We start from the raw sequence: 18,754 nt of genomic DNA on the forward strand, positions 1-18,754 counted from the left end.
TTTTGAAAGAAATGTACTGACATGAATAGAACTGACCTGGAGGATATTTTTTGAAGCTATCATTGCACAATCAAAAGTGTCCCTTTTAAAAATATTTTAAAATTAAAGCTAACTTAAACATTCCATGTTCCTTAAAGTGAGAGAAAAGTACAATTTATAAACTGGATTCTAGGACCAAGTTTTGCTAAATAAACACGTGCAGCCGAAACCCAGAGAAGTGAGAATGACCTGTGAGAATTAAGCACCGTAATCAATGACTGTCGGCCTATGTCTCCCATCAGCCACGGCGGGCCCTAGGGCACCATGGGAGACATAGGGTCCTCTGGCCTCTAGCTCCCATTGGTCATTGCAGAGCCCAGCCGGCCGGGACTTCCCCTTTCCGGGGCGGTGCCCTTGCGAGGCCGCAAGAGGTCAGGCTGTGCCGCCATCGGGAGAAGGTCGGAGGCAGCGGGCGGTATAGGAAGCCATCTGGGGAAGGAGCAGTTAGAGGTTGGGAGATTGAAGACCTGAGATGCCGTGTTGAGGGGCCCTGGTCTGGAGCCCCGTGCAGAAGTCTGGCCCAGGTTCCCTTATAAGCCTCCGTGGGAGTGGCAAAGTGGGGTGGCCTATTTGGGGACTGATAATACCCTGGCTAGTGCTCCATAGAGCAGGGGTGGGCAAACTACAGCCTGTGGGCCAAATCTGGCCTGTGGCATTTCCACCCCTGTGGCACCGCAGGCCATGTGCCACTCCCAGAAGCGGCCGGCACCACGTCCCTGCGGCCAATGGGGGAGGAGGGGGACAGAGGGCTCCACGTGCTGCCCTCGCCACCCACCATGGGGAACCGCGACCAATGGGAACTTCGGGGGAGCTGCCTGCAGGCGAGGGCAGCACAGGAGCTCTCTGTCCCCCTCATCCCCCAGGGGCCGCAGGGACGTGGTGCCGGCCGCTTCTGGGAGCAGCGCGGGGCCAGGGCAGGGAGGCAGGGAACCTGCCTTGGCCCCGGTGTGTGCTGCTGCCACCCCAGAGCTGCTCCAGGTAAGCGGCGCTGGGCCTGACCCTGCCCCCCAACCCCCTCCTGCCCTGAGCCCCCTGCCGCACCCTGCACCCCAACCCCCTGCACCCTAGTCCCCTGCCTCATCTCTGCTGCACTCTGCCCCCCTGCACCCCAACCCCCTGCCGCACCCTGCACCCTAGCCCCTTGCCTCACCCCTCCTGCACCCCAACCCCCTGCCAGACCCCTCCTGCACTCCTCCCTGCACCCCTGCCCTGAACCCGCTCACACACTCTGCACCCCTGCCCTGAGCCCCCTTGTACACCCTGCACTCCTCCTCTGCCCCAGCCCCTTGCCCTGAGCCCCTTCCTGTCCCCCTCCCACACCCTGCACTCCCTCCTGCACCCAAACCCCCTGCCCTAGCCCTAGCCCTACATTCATGGTCCTGCATGCAATTTCCCCACCCAGCTGTGGCCCTTGGGCCAAAACGTTTGCCCACCCCTATACTGGGATGTTTGCTGTCATCAGTGAGACTGTGCCGGCTTGGGCAGGTGCTTGGCAAGATGGGGGTTGTAAATTTCTGATGAAGAATGCTCTATGTTAAATAAAATTACCGTGTCACAAACAGTGGCATCTGGTTCTTTTCTTAAAGTGTGAAATAGCAACTAGGGATCACTGCCCAAATGGGGGGGGGGAATGGATGGAAACACACATGGCACTGTCCCACCTGTGACACCCCAACACCTTGAGTCCCCAAATCCTTGTACCTGCTATCACTTGTTAATGGTGCCTCCCTCCATGCCTTGCAGCAATCCAAGCCGGAGAAAGCGGACGTGCTGGAGATCACAGTGTAGCACATGGGGAGCCTGCAACAGAGCAACATCCTGGGTAATGACTCCCTAGCACCCTGTAGTCTCCCATGGACTGGTGAGGATCCATCTTGGGGGAGGGTCTGTCTGCCCCAATACCACCCAGAGGGAGGATCCACACCTCCTATCAGGGTCAGTGGGATGCACTCTCTTGCCCCCTGTAGTCTCCAATGGGTCATATAGGATCTGTCTGCCCCAGGGTTGGTCCATGCCATGCTGAGGAGAGTTTATGCTGCCTGCCAGGCTCAAGGTGTCACTACCCCCCAATCTTCATGGGGACTTTGGGAAGATTCTTGTTGCTATAATGGGATCCCAGAGCAAAAGTGGCTGGTTGGGTGTCTTCAGGGCTATGGGGTCTGGGCCCCAGAGGTGTGAACTCAGAGTCATGGCTTCGGGCTCAAGAGAAAAGGGGCTGAGACTAGAGATGCCCAGAGATGCACTGTCACCCTACAGCTCCAGTACTGCTGCATCCAAAAGCCTCACTCAGGTCTGGGCCTAATTGTGTTGAGCACTGCATGGAAAATCAGAGAGAAACAGAGATGTGTATGGAGATGGATAGATGAGCATCTCTGGCATACAGAGGAGGGATGGAGAGGTGTGTGTGGCATATGGAGGACAGATGGTGATGCTGCAGGCTGGCAGGTTTGTGGGTTTGGCTTGTGGCTGATTGCCACAACAGCTCCTGGCCCCCCATTTGCTGAGCTGTTTCTGACACTGATCCATCTCTTGCAGCCACCACCAAGCAGAGCCTGGCCACAGAGCAGCACTACAGCAGTGGCTACATCAGGTGCATGGACCAGCTGCACACTGTGCTCCTCAGCTGCTCAGGGACGGTCAAGCACATGGGCTCCTGGCTACTGAACAACCTGCTCCAGTGCCTGCCCCAGATCTCACCCTCTCCTGCTCCCAGAGTAGCCTGCTCACCACAGAGACCAAGACCAGCCCCCAGCTGGAGCCCCAGCCCAGGGCCCAGCTGGCCTGGCAGCCACTGTCCCTAATGTGGAGAGCCTGATGTCTGGTGTGGGGAGACATCCCAGCATCTCCTCTTCAGTGTCAGGACATACTATTACAAACTGCTCCCTGTCCCAATTTCCTACCAGTTGCGGTTACATAACAAGTTTTTGCTGCCCTGATGCAATTTGCCATTCCCACAATTCACCAGCCCTGGGTCTAGGAGTAGCAAATTGGGACAGATGGGTATGCCTTCTCACAATGTGCTACTTCTGGGAAATATCTATTTGAAATTGGGACACTCATGAAATTAGTTTTCTAATTGAATACATTTTTCTAAGTTAGAAAACATTTGTTTTATTGAGGTCCAAATTTAATATAGAGATTTCATGGGGTAGGAAACTGTGACAGGGCAGATACCATCCGTCACAAATTGCTATTTTTGGACCAGGGCTGAGGCAACCAAGGAAATCCGGCAGCATTGAAGTGATAGGATCACAAATAATAGCCTGACATTAAAAAACAAAAAAACCTTGAGTATTAAAACCTGTAATTTACTGCGTCACAATAAAAACATAGGTGATGTTATAATAATAATGAAACTTATGTTTTTGAAAAGTCAATAAAAGGAATTAAACTACATTTACAGCAAATTATGATACAGAATGGTCAATTCAAGCAATTAGAACAGCAAAAAAGACAAACCCTGAGCCCTCACCTGCTAACCCTAATCCCAAACCCTAATTCCTGTTCCCCAATACTCTAACCCAACTCCTCCCCCTAACCTTTGACCCCATCCCTATCCCACACCACAACCCAACCCTAAACCCTGACCCCTCCCTTCACCCTAGGCAACCCAACCCTGACCCCTGCATCCTAACCCTTCAACGAACCCTGATCTCCAACCATCACCCTATTACATCATAATCCCCACGCTGACCATAACCCTAACCCCTTAACTCTAACCCACCTTTGAACCCAAACTCTTACTCAACGTAATCCCTAAAGCTAATCCTAACCCTCATGTTAAACACAACCCTCTAGCCCTCAGTCTTGCCTCCCAGAACCCTAATCCTCCCCTCCCCCTAATCCAACTCTCCCTCTCAACCCCTAACCCTTTCCAAACCTAATCCACACCCTAAACCTAACTCCCCTTTACCCTCACCCTAATCCAGCCCCTAGACCCTGACTCTGTAATCCCAACCCTAAACCCTCAAACCCTAATTTTCCCCCTCAGTGCGTGGCACCATCCTCTTTGCAGTGGGGGGCTGAGGTAGGCTAGACAGAAAATTGGGGGGGGCTGCACCCCCCCTTGCCACATGGCCCCACCCATCTCTATGGCTCCGCTCCCTGCTCCTCTTAAGTGCCAGCCCTGCCTCCTCCCCCACCCCCTGCATTTCCCTCCTCCTGGCCAGTGGGGGGTGACTGATGTGCTGGCTGGTGCCATGGTATGGGCAACTGGGGTGGTCCCCTGTCTCCTCCTGCTGCTGCTGCTCTTCGCCCTGGGGCTGGGGCTGCCCCTCAGCTTCCTGCCACCCTTCGACTGCTTGCATCCCCCAAGAGCTGCCCTGGTAGGGTAACGTGGCTCTCACAGAGCCCTCGGGGAGCATCAACCATGGGCGGCAGGGCCCAGGAGCCTGGGGCGGAGTGGGTCTGTTTGGGTTGCCGTGGGGCACCCTGAACCCTCTGTCTGCTCTGGGCGGCGCATACGATTGTGTGGGGACTTCCGCGATGCTGCTGGTGGTGGCACTGTCGTCAGAGCTGGGTGGCCAGAGAGCTATCCAGGTCGGCGAATGAAAACTGTGGGTCTCCCATGGAGGAGCAGTGACACCCGGCGGCCAGTGAAGGTACTGCACAGAGCGTGGTGTTGTCCATGGAGTAGCAGTGACACTAGGTGGCCAGTTGGAGTAATGCACAGAGTGTGTTTCCGTTGCAGCAACAGTAACACCCAGTGGTCAGTCAGGGTAATGCACGGATCACATTTCTTTGGAGCAGCAATGACATCCTGTGGTCACTCAGGGTAATGCACAGAAGGTGGTTCCCTTGGACCAGCAGTGACACCCAGTGACCAGTCGGGATGATGCACAGAAGGTGGTTCCCTGGGAGGAGCAGTGACACCCAGTGGCCTGTCGGGATAAAGCAGAATGGCCAGCAGGTGTGCATCAGCCTCTTGCCGTTTGGTGGATGGGTGGTGGGTGAGGTGGGCTAGAGAAAAAAAATTGGGGAGCTGTGCCCCCTTCATCACCTGGCTCCACTCCTCATGGTGGCCAGGCCTCTGCTCCTTGTTAAAGGCCAGCTCATCTCCTCTCCCCCTTGGCCAGGGTTTACAGCAATATAACCTTTATTAAAATAAAATAGTAAACAGGATTTACTCCAAATACATCTAAATAATCTAAATCTGTCCAAATTTTAGTATTAAATCCGAAATCCTCTTAAATATCCCATCAGAAACCAAAAATCTAAAGCAACATTTGAAACTGCAAACAATGCTTAATTTAAAACCCAAACATTAAGAAAAGCTATTTTGTTTAAAAAAAACAACAAATGCTATAAATTATCAAAAAAGTGTGCTATAGCAGGATGATAAAATAACATAAGATAAATAAGTCCTACTATTAAAACCACCTATAAAGCAATTGAATAGTTGAATACTGGCCAAAATACTGGTACTGCAATAGTTGAATACTGCAATACTGGTATTGCATGGCAGACATTCCAGTCCCGTAAACGTCAATTAAAAGCTCCACTTCAACTAAAAAAAAAACAAACCAAAACTAGGGTTACCATACATCCGTATTTTCCCAGACATGCCTGGCTTTTTGGTTCTTAAATCACCGTCCGGGAGGAATTTTTAAATATTTTAAAATGTCCAGGATTAGCCATTATTTTCCCCAAAGAAGAGTTGATCATTCAGGAAAGAAAGTGAATGTTGATCACTTGAGAGAGTGCCTGCTTTTCCCCCCCAGCGCGCGAGCTGCCACCACTTGCGCCCTGAAACAGCTGTTTCACATGGCTGGGAGGGAGGGGGAGGAGGGGGAGTACTTGGGGAGGAAGCAGGGCCGGGCGGAAATTTGGGGAAGGTGTCCAATGGGGCAGAGTGGGGGCAGAGTTGGGATGGGGACTTTGGGGAAGGGGTTGGAATGGGGGTGGGGAAGGGGGCAAGAGCAAATACCGCCACCTGTGGAGTGTCCTCTTTTTTGAATGTTCAAATATGGTAACCCTACCAAAACAATAAACCAAAGCAGTCAGTCTTAAACAAACCTGCACATAAGCGAAATTAAACCTATACCAACATTGGAACAAACTATGTAATTTTCGAATTCTAACTTCTTGTTTCACCCAGGAGGGAAAGTGTTCTGTAGCCGCAGTAACCGTGCTGTCACGACAGCATTTCTTTCACTAAAAACGGTTTTTACCAAATATAAATTGCCTTTAAAATGGTCTAACAGAAATTCTAATTGTATCTTTGTAATAATATCCCAAGTATGCAAGTACGTCCCCTCAGAGCAGCACCGCATTCCTCAACGGCTAACCAAGTGAGTAAGTGATATTCTTCTGCTAGAATCCCACCCGGGTTATGCATTTGTGAACCTGGGGCCTGAAGCTGACGCGAGAAAGGTGGAGGGAGCGAGCTCGGAGCTCTCCGACGTCACCTGCTGGAGAGCTGAGAGAACTGAGGGAGCGAGGCACTAGCTAATTTTAAATATTAACGTGGGTCTGTGGCGGCGGGCTCCCCCTGGAGAACACGGAGAGTTGATTGAGCGCGGCAGGATCTTATTTGCATAATAAAAGCCGGCAGTTTGGGGACACTGGGGTAAAATTTGAGTAAGTTTTGCGGTTGGGACCCATATTTTTTAGTGTAACGTATTGGAAGCCCGCCTGGGCAGAGCCCGCCCCGGCTGGGAGTGTGGTCACCCTGACTGGGAAGCCCGTTGCCCGACTGGGGAAGGCGCGCTGAGCACTCCAGGTGCTTCAGAGAAACGAGCTGGCGGGAGCTGGGTGGTATTTTAAAATTCTGTCTCTGGGGGGGGTTTCTTTTTTCTCTTCAATGCGCCGCCGATGGAGTCTGGTGAGGGGTGTAATCGCCCGCGTCTTATGTGCGCTGTCGTGACAGCGGCCCTGGAACAGAAGCGCGCGGGCAGCGGTTGGGGCACGCGGCAGTTCCGAGGTTGGAAAACGGTTAATGTCTTCGGAAGATCTTGGAAAGAGCCGCTACGGGACGGGGGCGGGGCGCTCGCTGTCTCGCGATTTTTGAGAAGAGCAGTGCTGCCGGCCTGCCCGGCGTTTTCTGACAGCTGATCTCCCATTGGGCCTAGTGAGGTGACGTTTTCCTGAAAGATGATCTCCCATAGGGTCCTCACTAAGTGGCGTTTTCTGACGGAGCTAATCTCCCATTGGGCTGTCACCAAGTGACGTTTTCTGAGAGCAATGTTGGGCGGAGACATTATGGCCTTGTGCAGTCGGAGCTCAGCGGACGCCCGCGAGAAGTAGCTCGGGACCGAGCGGCGCCGATTCCGGCTGCTTGGGCGGAGGAGCGGAGAGCACAGCAGCGGGCCCTGCCGTCCTGCTTGGCGAAAAGCCGCAGGGCCCGTCGGTGTTCACAGGTCCGCCCGCTTGCTGCAGGATTAACTCTGCTTTGGTGAACTTTCCAAAGCTCAACCCTCTCTTTTTGCACAGGGTTACAATGTCCTTCTTAAGGAGACGGTGACAGGCCGTCTCTCTGCTGTTGCCAAGTTGTTGTGGACTCACAGGCCCGTGTGCTCTCCGCTCCCCACGGTTTCCAGGGAGAACTCCTAGTGTGTCAGCCCTTCTCGAGGTCACCACCTATTTGCCAGGGTTGAGCTGCAGACTCCTTCGCCCCTAGGACTGCTTGCTGCAATCCCCAGGGGAACCCTGTTACTGCAAAAGTCCTTCTCTCTCTCCCAGGACCAAGCCGCAGGCTCATCTGCCCCGAGACTGCTCACCACAGTTCCCAGGGGGACCCCATTACTGCACAGTCCTTCTTGCTGGTCACACACTCCCAGGGGTTAATCGCCCCCAAAACAGCTCCTCTCTGAGCATTTAGCACATCTGGTCCTTATCAATCCCCCTTCGTTTTACTGCTCTCCAGTCATTTACTGCAGGAAGCGTCACCCACGGGGTGCAGTACATCCCACCGCTACCACCAGTTGTCACAGAGTCCCCGGGTGATGCTCTGGAACTGCTCCCTACGAAGCCAGTCAGGACTCTGGGGAAGTCTCTTTTCTGTGAGCAGACTGTTTTCAGGACACACAGCTCACACAACTTCCAGCTTCCTGGGTCTGATCTCGGAGCATTCAGCATCCTCTGCCCCTCTGTGCACTTCCCACAGCAAGTCCGCCCAGGCGGGCTCCTGGGGAAGCCAGAAGGTCCAGCACCCCAACTTTGCAGTCAGACATGACTCTCAGCCAGCCAGTAAAACAGAAGGTTTATTAGACGACAGGAACATGATCTAAAACAGAGCTTGTAGATGCAGAGACCAGGACCCCTCAGCTGGGTCCATTTCTGGGGGCAGTGAGCCAGACAACCACGTCTGCACTTCACTCCATGTCCCCAGCCAGCCTCAAAGTGACTCTCTCCCGCTCCTCCTCCTCCTCTGGGCTTTGTCCCTTTCCCAGGCCAGGAAGTCACCTGATTCCTTTGTTCTCCAACCCTTTAGCTCTCACCTTGCAGGGGGGAAGGGCCCAGGCCATCAGTTGCCAGGAAACAGGGTGTGGGCCACTCTCTGTGTCCAGACCCCTGCACACACTAGGACTCTGCAACAATCACACACCCTTATCCCACCACCTAGATACTTAAGAGCTGCATAGGGGAAACTGAGGCATCCCCACAATATTCAGAGGAAACATTAAGAACAGTCCCGCTTCATCACACTCTGATAGGCTGGTAATTGTCTGGGAGTGTCCCCTTCCTCCCCCAACGAAATGTGAAGGAGGGTGACCTGCAAGCAAGTAGAGATGCTTTGTAGTTTCTGCTCTGTCCTTCCATGTCATCTGGTGTGAGTCACTGGAGACCACATTGTTCTCCAGTTCCCTACTCAACCGTTTCTTTCTTCAGAGAACCATCCTGGGCAGGCATGGGTGTCATTGGCTGAGGGTGTGCAGAGATCTGGAGGGCTGCAGTTCCTTATGAGTAATGAGCATTTTAGGCCCTGGATAGGCTGGAGAAGAATAGAGAAGGGGGTTCCAATGAGCAGCAGCCAGCTAGTACATCTCTCTGTGTGCACGCAGCAGTGGTGGCCTAGCTTATAAGTGTTCTTTCTCTTTTCAGTTCCTGTTGACTTTGGGTAGATGAGAGAATGGCCAGCCTGTGGCAGAGACCAAAAGGAGCACCCACCCTGAGGCCATCCTGGGGGATGGAAACCAGACAGTGATCTGTGGAGTAAGAGCAAATAGAAATTTGCTCAGTAATGAGGGAGGGCTGCAAAGACTCTTCTTAGCATGGAGTGGCTCTTTGAGAAAAGGCCTTTGCATCTATGTGAGGCACGATAAGCTTGGGGGAGTCGTTGGTCCCCTCTCAAGGACTTGCCTGGTGCTATGGAGTCTTCTTGAAGTATGGTAACTATGTGGAGAGCAACTTGCCTGTAACCAGAGATGCTCAGTCCTTAACTCTCTTCCTTCTACATCACTGAGTGAGCTTCCCTGGTGACGCCACTCTAGTCCTCCTCCCTACCGACTCTGGCTTGCTTCAGAAGACATGAGCAGGGGGGACCGAGAGTAGCCTTTGGCCTGTGCGTCTGCTCACAAGGGTGCACCACCCAGGGCAGGTGGAGGGTCCACAGCTCAGTACAGCATCCCGGACTGATGTGCTCTGGCCCTGGGTCCTGCTCCTGGGTCCTGCTCCCTGAGGGCTATGCTGGTCCCGTAGCGGGACCCCACACCAGGGACGCTCTTATAGGCTGTGAGCAGTCAAAGGGCAGTAGGGAACTGAGGAGCAGCCACAGCCCCGGTGCCCGAAGCAGCAGGAGGACAAGATGGGGAAGTACTGTGGCTGCCTACAAGATGGCATTAGCTAGTGCAGCAACTGCTTCACCCTACCCCACTCTGGCTTCTGGCCTCTGACATTGCCATGGGCCAAGGCCTTGGAGGAGAGGAGGCGGGGCTGGCACTTCACTGAGGAGGAGCAGGCGGTAGAGCCACAGGGAGGGGCAGGGCAGGGCAAGGCAGGTTGCTGCTGTCACAATTTTCTGTCCCCACCCCTCCCCAACAACCAGAAGAGGCTGGCACTGCCCACAGCTGGCCACGGGGTGTTACTGGTTTTTCTGAGAAACACTCTGTGCATTACTTTGACTGGCCACTGGGTGTCACCACTGCTCCATAGAAGAGATAGTACATGCATTACCCCTGACTAGCCATCAGTGTCACTGCTGCTCCTGAGTAAACAGTCTGAGTTGCCACTGGGTGTCGCTGTTGCTCCAGGGCAGAAGCAGTCCGTGCATTATCCTGATTGCCCACCCACCGGGTGTCACTGTTGCTCCTGGGAACACCACCAGTGCATTACCCTGACTGGCCTTGAAGATAAATGTGTGGTAAAGGCTGAGTACAGACTCCTGCTTCCCTCTACCTGTGGCTTGTTTTCTAATAAAAGGTTTCCTGCTCGTTCTGGGTGAAGGAGGAGAATTTCCCCATTTTGGGAGTAGCTGATCTCCCAGGGCAGGGGGGAGCATGTCCTCCTGAGGAGAAGCCTAGAACCAGGAAGGTGACTACAGGTGCTGAAATGAGGAATCCTTGTGGCACCTTAGAGACTAACAAATTTATTTGGGCATTTCCAAATAAATTTGTTAGTCTCCAGGGTGCCACAAGGACTCCTCTTTTTTACTGATACAGACTAACACGCCTACCACTCTGATGTTTGTTCTTCCTTCATGACTTGTCTCTAAAATGTTGGCCAACATGCTCGCTCTCCTTGCCTGTTGGTCAACAGCCTCCCTTTATAGATATGTTCACCTGCATGTGTCCCGTGGTGAGTGAGACAGAGATGGCTGTAGCTCTGTGTGCAGATCTACTCTGTGTGTGTGTGCGCACGCGTGCGGGGGGGGGGAGGGGGAGGGGGAGAACAGGACAAGGACTTAAAGCTGCTGCTGCTTCTTCTCATGTGTGCTTCTAGTGCAGCGTGCCTTGATGCAGCAAAGGAATTGTAGTCTCTTACCTTTGTTTGCAGAATGTGGTGCCCTATGTGCTACTTGGTGCAGCTGGAGGTGTGATTAAAAATACATAAATACATCATATAGACAAGTTTGCAAAGATCCACTTGGGCATTGAAAATTTATTCCCCAGAATGCCCCCATTCCCGTTTCTTCCACTGTCCCACCCCTACTGTGGTATGCTTATGAGAAGCTCATGGGATCTTTTTCAGGGGAAAAGGCAATATGCTGCGTTTATTGGAGATACAACAATTAGCATATGCATTCAATCACACACACATTGTCCCGCCAGTCTATGTTGTGTTACCAGTCCAGAGTTCAGAGCAACCGAGTGGCCAGCTAGGTTGATCATGGGTAGGGAGGAGCCAGGTTCTGTCAGTCACGACACAATGCTCTGGGGAAGTCTTGGCAGGACGAACCCAAAACTTCATGGCAAAGCACCATGTTTATATAGTGAACTTCCTTCATTGGGACCAATGAGTTTTGCATCATCATGCTGTAATCAATTGCCGTTTGACAAGTGCTTGTTTTCTTAAATTGTTCTTATTTTTTTTTATTTTATTCCTTCATCAGTCTCTTGGGGAGTTACCCCATGCTGGTTTTGATCACAGCTATCTTGTCACAATTGGTAGGTGCTTGCCTTATTTTTCAGTCATCAATGTGCCCAACTTTGATATCTCAATAGGGGCGTGTTGCAATCTCCTGGCGCCTTGTTAGCCGATGGCCAAGGATGTTTGGTGAGGTGCCAGCTATGCCCGTTTTATACCATCCGTGACTTTAACCGCTAGGACACACTGTCCCTTCGCGTTGGGCAGCCCGGGCTAGGCTGACGGATGCCCCAAGGTCCTAAACACCCGTGACTTTAACTGCTAGAGCTCAGAGCTCCTTCGCAGTGGGCAGTTAGGATTGACTGACAGGCGCCCCAAGAGTTTGCCCCGTGGAGGCGGCACAACTCAACGCTAGGCTCTTAGTACTCTCACCTAATGGCCAGGCTTTATAGCCAAAACGGCTGAGGTTCTTTAATTGTGTTGGCTGCTTTACAGTAAACCAGAGAAACAAGTCAGGCTTATGCACAAATGGTTACCAAAATTTATTAAACTAGATTCTAATCATGTGGTTACAAAATTGCTAGTGCCTACTTATTTAAATGTAGAGATGTTACACACACAAACAAGTTACAAAACTGAAGCCACAATCCCAAAGAAAGAAAACAAAGTATAGAGCTCTATTTCAAAATATGTGTACACTAAAGATAGAAGATCAGGTGTGGGTGCTTCTTATCCTCCTTGCATCTCTCGATTCCAGAGGTGCCAAGCCAGGAACGGTCACTCAATTCCGCGGAAAGACGAATAAGGGACAAGGCTTAGGGACCCTCTTAGCTGCAGAAGCCTTGGGAGGCTGTCACTTATCTGACTAGCAGATAGATAGTGAAAAGCACTCAAAAATCATGGTGCTGTAGGTCCCATACTTATACCTCTGTACTCCTTTATTCTCTTTCTCCTTTCTTATGCCAAATTGGGGCTGGTCTGTCTGGGTGAGGCCAGCTCTCACAAGAGTAGTTTACACTTGCAAGGGAGAGAAACAATAAGTTTTGACTACTGGACATTCCTTTTATTAGGGTAAATATTTTCCCACCTAGGATGTTGGGGTGTGTGCATCACGCTATTTAGTAGGGGCTAAGAGCCATGTCTGTCACAGCTGCTCTGTCTGCTGTGAGCCTAATCGTTGTATATGTTCCCAGAGGCACATTGTAGCAGCACACTTGTGCTTCTCACAGCTTCAAAGGCTGTGCTGGAATTGATGTTAAGTGCCCTGTTGTTTTGGCTCCCTTGTGTTCCCAGCAATGCTGGTGTGAGAGGGGGGCTGGCTGTCTGGCTACACGCCTTTATGTCTGTCTTCCCTAGAACATCTGGTCCGGTGATGGCCTTCACGCTTTTCTTCTAACACACACATTCCTCATTGATGTACAAAGCAGGATTGATTTACACAGACTATTTGAACAGGAACACCAAACTGCAATGCAGGATAAAACAATTATTCCATTCTTTTAGTTATTTCAAAATTCTAATTTTAAACCTACAACAAAGCGATGATTCTAAAGGTCTACTACTGCCTTGAAATCAGCTTTAGACACTAGATTCTGGCTGGGAGGAGGAGGATGTAATCCTTAACCTTCTACAGATGGGGAAACAAGCACGACTGAGGCTGAACAGTCACACTGCGAAACATACAGAAAATTTTAACTACATATAACTCTGAGTTCTTTAGTATCTCAGTCATGCTTATCCGCTGGTAGCCTACTCTAAGGAATAAGGATGTATTCTGATAGGTTGGTAATAGTTTTTTTTAAATAACAATGTGTGGTGGGGGACTATGCTCTAGCAGCTCTAATTTTAACGCACCTTTGTATAACTACCACTTAAACTCTGTTATAGTGTATAGTAAGATCTGTTTCTCCATTTGTGTCATTACAGCAGGTTTTTTTACATCACAAATGACTAAACATATGGGAAGAGAGGGCAGGCTACTCCCTTTTCCCCTTCACTTTGAACCACATGTACCGTGCTGGAGGGGAGATAGCCCAGGAGTTTTGCAGGTACCCTTTTGCCCCATCTCTGTATTGAGATGTCACAGCAGAGGCAAGGCACTAAGCAGGGGGTTGGATCGAGGAGAAAAAGATAGATGGAGTGTCTTGTGCTTTCTCCCACCATGAAGTGAGGAGCCAGAAACTTGTAGCTGCCAGGGCATGGTGAGAAGCACAAGCTGCTATGAGAAGTGCCTTCTATATGTGCAACAGCGAGTCACAGAGGGAGCATCCCTGAGCTGTGCTGCCAGTGGGAGCAGCCAACCTCACAGTGAGGGGCATAGGTGACCCCTCCCATGACTGGGGACAGTAGGTTACAGTGGGGCACCCTTTGCCATCCACCCCCCATCAAGTTTGCTTTCCCTCCTTGGCTTGTGTGCCTCAGTTTCCTCCTCTGAAACCACTTCATCTCCTGCTCCTATCCCTCCAGGAACTCACACCGTCCACCACTCACCTAGATAAAGTCCTCTTAATACCCTCTCATTCTCTCCCCCTGGCGGACCTGCACCCTAACCCTCCACATCCAAAATCTCCTATTCTCCCGTATGCCCTGCCCTCCTGCTCCTGCCCATTCTCATGCCCCCTGAGCAGGTCCTAAAGCAACATGCCCCCACTTCAACCCAAACGGGTGGAGCCACAACTCAACATCCCACAACTGCCAGGGGCCCCAATCCCTGTGCTTATCCCCCACCTGCTCCCCTATTGTCCCTCAGCCTCAATCCTCCTCAGAACTTCTCCATCAATCAGCACCATGGACTCTCTCTCTCCTTTCCTCTTCTTGTGCTGTCTCCCTTCATAAGACACGGGAAGGTGTGCTAGGTGTGCATCCCCATAGGCTTGTTCTCGGGAGCCATAAAGAAGGAGGAGGGGACAAAAATCATGCAGGGCAGTGAATAGTAGAGTGGAGCGGTGATTGTCGGTGTTGACTCAGTCTCTGTTTATTGAGTGGTGCAGACGGAATGGGAGGGGGAAGCAGGGATGAGGGCAAGATTAAATGAACTTTGTGTAGTGATCTTTCATGCTTGGCATTTGCAGCCGCTCTTGCAGAGGAATTGTCCAGGAGCCCTAGCCAGATGAGAATATGGCAGAAGTGGACCTGAGCAGCCTGGACATCCTTCAAATGAGACATGAATAGTCCTCATGTTTCTGCCTTCTGCATAACTGGCTGTGAGGTCAGTGCTTTCAAGTCCTCGTCTGTTCTCGCTGTAGTACTCTTCACGGGCCGTGGGCTTTCTCGTTAGGTACGAGACTCTGGGATTAAGGCTGGGGAAGGGACCAGAGTCTCCTGAGAAAAGTGACTATTTTTGGTGCCGTTACAATGGGCGCCTTCTAGTTGCAGTTGTAAAGTAGGAACGTGAGATGGGTTCATGGCAGAGCCATGGGATACGGGAGATGTGAAATGAAGAGACTATGCGACACTGCAGATGGAGATGCTAATATTTTTTCTTCCCCACCCCCACCCCCCCCGCTGGGTTTAGTACCAAGGAAAAAGAAGTGAACAGTCAGAGTCTACTGCCCTCGTGCGATGGAAAGTGAGTGAGAGCAGCGAGCCTGTGACCATTGTTGATGCCAGGCAAGAGCTGTCCATCTGGGAGCCGAGGAGATGCCACTGTCGGTGACATAAGTGTCTGGTTTGGTGAGGGGTCTGCTCACACCCCACCTGAGTCCAGGTAGGGAAGCTCCGTAAGGTAGGGCTGGGTTTGTAAGGAAAAGTTCCTGATTAACTGTGGTTACGAGGGAGGAAAGGTGGTCCCCATTTTCAGAGGCTGCTCATTTCTCTGATCAGCACCGGTGTCGCATCCACAGCAGAAGGTTTCGTGTAGGAGGATGACTCCAGGAGGTGAGTTGCTTGCTGTCCTACCATTTTTTTCTCTCTCTCTCCTCTAGTACGTTGGCCAACACACACGCTCTGTCTCTGTCTCTGTCTCTCTTTCGGTCCTTGCCTTTCCCTGTGCTGTCTCCCTTCCTAGGACACGGGCAGGCACGCTAGGCGTGCATCCCCACAGGCTATGTCTCAGAAGCCAAGAAGAAGTAGGAGGGGACGAAAATCATGCAGGGCAGTGCGTGTGAGAGCGGAGCGGTGACCGTTGGTGTAAACTCTGTCTCTGTTCATCGAGTGGGGCCAATGTAGATGGGATGAAAGAGGGAGGCAGGGCTGAGGGCAAGATTTTAAGAGATGTTAAGAGTAACAAGAAGGGTTTCTTCAGGTATGTTGGCAACAAGAAGAAAGCCAAGGAAAGTGTGGGCCCCTTACTGAATGAGGGAGGCAACCTAGTGACAGAGGATATGGAAAAAGATAATGTACTCAATGCTTTTTTTGCCTCTGTCTTCACGAACAAGGTCAGCTCCCAGACTGCTGCGCTGGGCAACACAGCATGGGGAGTAGGTGGCCAGCGCTCTGTGGAGAAAGAAGTGGTTAGGGACTATTTAGAAAAGCTGGACGTGCACAAGTCCATGGGGCCGGATGCATTGCATCCGAGAGTGCTAAAGGAGTTGGCGGCTGTGATTGCAGAGCCATTGGCCATTATTTTTGAAAACTCATGGCGATCGGGAGAAGTCCTGGGCGACTGGAAAAAGGCTAATGTAGTGCCCATCTTTAAAAAAGGGAAGAAGGAGGATCCTGGGAACTACAGGCCAGTCAGTCTCACCTCAGTCCCTGGAAAAATCATGGAGCAGGTCCTCAAGGAATCAATCCTGAAGCACTTACACAAGAGGAAAGTGATCAGGAACAGTCAGCATGGATTCACCAAGGGAAGGTCATGCCTGACTAATCTAATCGCCTTCTGTGATGAGATTACTGGTTCTGTGGATGAAGGAAAAGCAGTGGATGTATTGTTTCTTGACTTTAGCAAAGCTTTTGACACAGTCTCCAACAGTATTCTTGTCAGCAAGTTAAAGAGGTATGGGCTGGATGAATGCACTATAAGGTGGGTAGAAAGTTGGCTAGATTGTCGGGCTCAACGGGTAGTGATCAATGGCTCCGTGTCTAGTTGGTAGCCGGTATCAAGTGGAGTGCCCCAAGGGTCGGTCCTGGGGCCGGTTTGGTTCAATATCTTCATAAATGATCTGGAGGATGGTGTGGATTGCACTCTCAGCAAATTTGCGGATGATACTAAACTAGGAGGAGTGGTAGATACGGTGGCAGGTAGGGTTAGAATACAGAGGGATCTAGACAAATTGGAGGATTGGGCCAAAAGAAATCTGATGAGGTTCAACAAGGATAAGTGCAGGGTCCTGCACTTAGGATGGAAGAATCCAATGCACCGCTACAGACTAGGGACCGAATGGCTAGACAGCAGTTCTGCGGAAAAGGACCTAGGGGTGACAGTGGACGAGAAGCTGGATATGAGTCAACAGTGTGCCCTTGTTGCCAAGAAGGTCAATGGCATTTTGGGATGTATAAGTAGGGGCATAGCCAGCAGATCGAGGGACGTGATCGTTCCCCTCTATTCGACATTGGCGAGGCCTCATTTGGAGTACTGTGTCCAGTTTTAGGCCCCACACTACAAGAAGGATGTGGAAAAATTGGAGAGAGTCCAGCGAAGTGCAACAAAAACGATTAGGGGTCTGGAATACATGACTTATGAGGAGAGGCTGAGGGAACTGGGATTGTTTAGTCTGCAGAAGAGAAGAATGAGGGGGGATTTGATAGCTGCTTTCAACTACCTGAAAGGGGGTTCCAAAGAGGATGGTTCTAGACTATTCTCCGTGGTAGAAGAGGACAGGACAAGGAGTAATGGTCTGAAGTTGCAGTGGGGGAGGTTTAGGTTGGATAATAGGAAAAACTTTTTCACTAGGAGGGTGGTGAAACACTGGAATGCGTTACCTAGGGGGGTGGTAGAATCTCCTTCCTTAGAAGTTTCTAAGGTCAGGCTTGACAAAGCCCTGGCTGGGATGATTTAATTGGGGATTGGTCCTGCTTTGAGCAGGGGGTTGGACAAGATGACCTCCTGAGGTCCCTTCCAACCCTGATATTTTATGATTCTATGATTTCCAGCACCAATCGAGCTTTGTGGAGTGATGGCTCATGCTTGGCTTTTGCAGCTGCTCTTGCAGGGGAATTGTCCAGGAGCCCTAGCCGGATGAGAATATGGGAGAAGTGGACCTGAGCAGCTTGGGCATCCTTCTAAGCAGACGTGAACAGTCCTCAGCTTTCTGCCTCCCGCATAACTGGCTATGAGTAAGCGGTCAGTGCTTTCAATTCCTCATCTGTACTCGCTGTAGTATTCTTCACAGGCCGTGTGCTTCCTCGTTGGGTATGGGGCTCTGTGGTATTAAGGCTGGGGAGGGGCCATAGTCTTCTGTGCAGAGTGACTATGTTGGGTGCTGTTAGAAAGGGTGCTTTTTGGTTGTAATGCTAAAGGTGTAATGGGAGGAGAGTTGAGGGCGGATCCCCGCCGTGTGGGAGAGGCAAAAAGAAGAGCCTACGAGATGTTGCCGACTGAGATGGTAACTTACTTGTTTTTTTCACCTTGTGCTGGGTTTAGTACCAAGGAAAAGGAAGTGAAGCGTCAGAATCTACTGCCCTCATGCGATGGAAAGTGAGTGAGAGCAGCGAGCCTGTGATCATTGTTGATGCCAGGCAAGAGCCGTCCATCTGGGAGCCGAGCAGCCACTGCTGTCCATGAGATAAGTGTCTGGTTTGGTGAGGGCTCTGCTCACGCCCCACCTGAGTCCAGGTAGGGAAGCCCCGTAAGGTAGGATTGGGTTTGTAAGGAAGGGTTCCTGACTAGCTGTGGTTAAGAGGGAGAACAGGTCCCTATTTTCAGAGGCTGCTCATTTCTCTGGTCAGGAACGGTGTCTTCTCCGCAGCAGAAGGTTGGATCTAGGAGGATGATTCCAGGTGGTGAGTTGCTTGCTATCCTACCATGGTTTTCTCTCTCTCTCTCCTCTAGTATGTTGGCCAACACACACTGTCTCTGTCTCTTTCTCTCCCCTTTACTTGTGCTGTCTCCCTTCACGGGACACGGGAAGTCACGCTAGGTGTGTATCCCTACAGGCTATGTCTCGGGAGCCATGGAGAAGTAGGAGGGGACAAAAATCGTGCAGGGCAGCCGGTGCGAGAGTGATGGTGTGACTGTTGGTGTTAACTCGGTCTCTGTTCATCGAGTGGGGCCCCTGTAGATGGGATGAAAGAGGGAGGCAGGGCTGAGGGCAAAATTTCCAGCACCAATCGAGTTTTGTGTCGTGATGGCTCATGCTTGGCTTTTGCAGTT

At 51.4% G+C, this 18,754-nt stretch overlaps 1 long non-coding RNA gene across 1 annotated transcript; it reads left to right on the forward strand.

Annotated features, from left to right (window-relative positions):
• The first annotated feature begins 389 nt into the window (after window positions 1–389).
• LOC144278446 (uncharacterized) lies at window positions 390–3,446 on the forward strand. The gene is made up of 3 exons (XR_013348588.1): window positions 390–563; window positions 1,783–1,861; window positions 2,575–3,446. It is a non-coding gene; the product is annotated as an uncharacterized LOC144278446 (long non-coding RNA).
• Window positions 3,447–18,754: the final 15,308 nt, after the last annotated feature.

This window comes from Eretmochelys imbricata, chromosome 22 (genome assembly GCF_965152235.1).
Source record: "Eretmochelys imbricata isolate rEreImb1 chromosome 22, rEreImb1.hap1, whole genome shotgun sequence".
NCBI lineage: Eukaryota > Metazoa > Chordata > Testudines > Cheloniidae > Eretmochelys > Eretmochelys imbricata.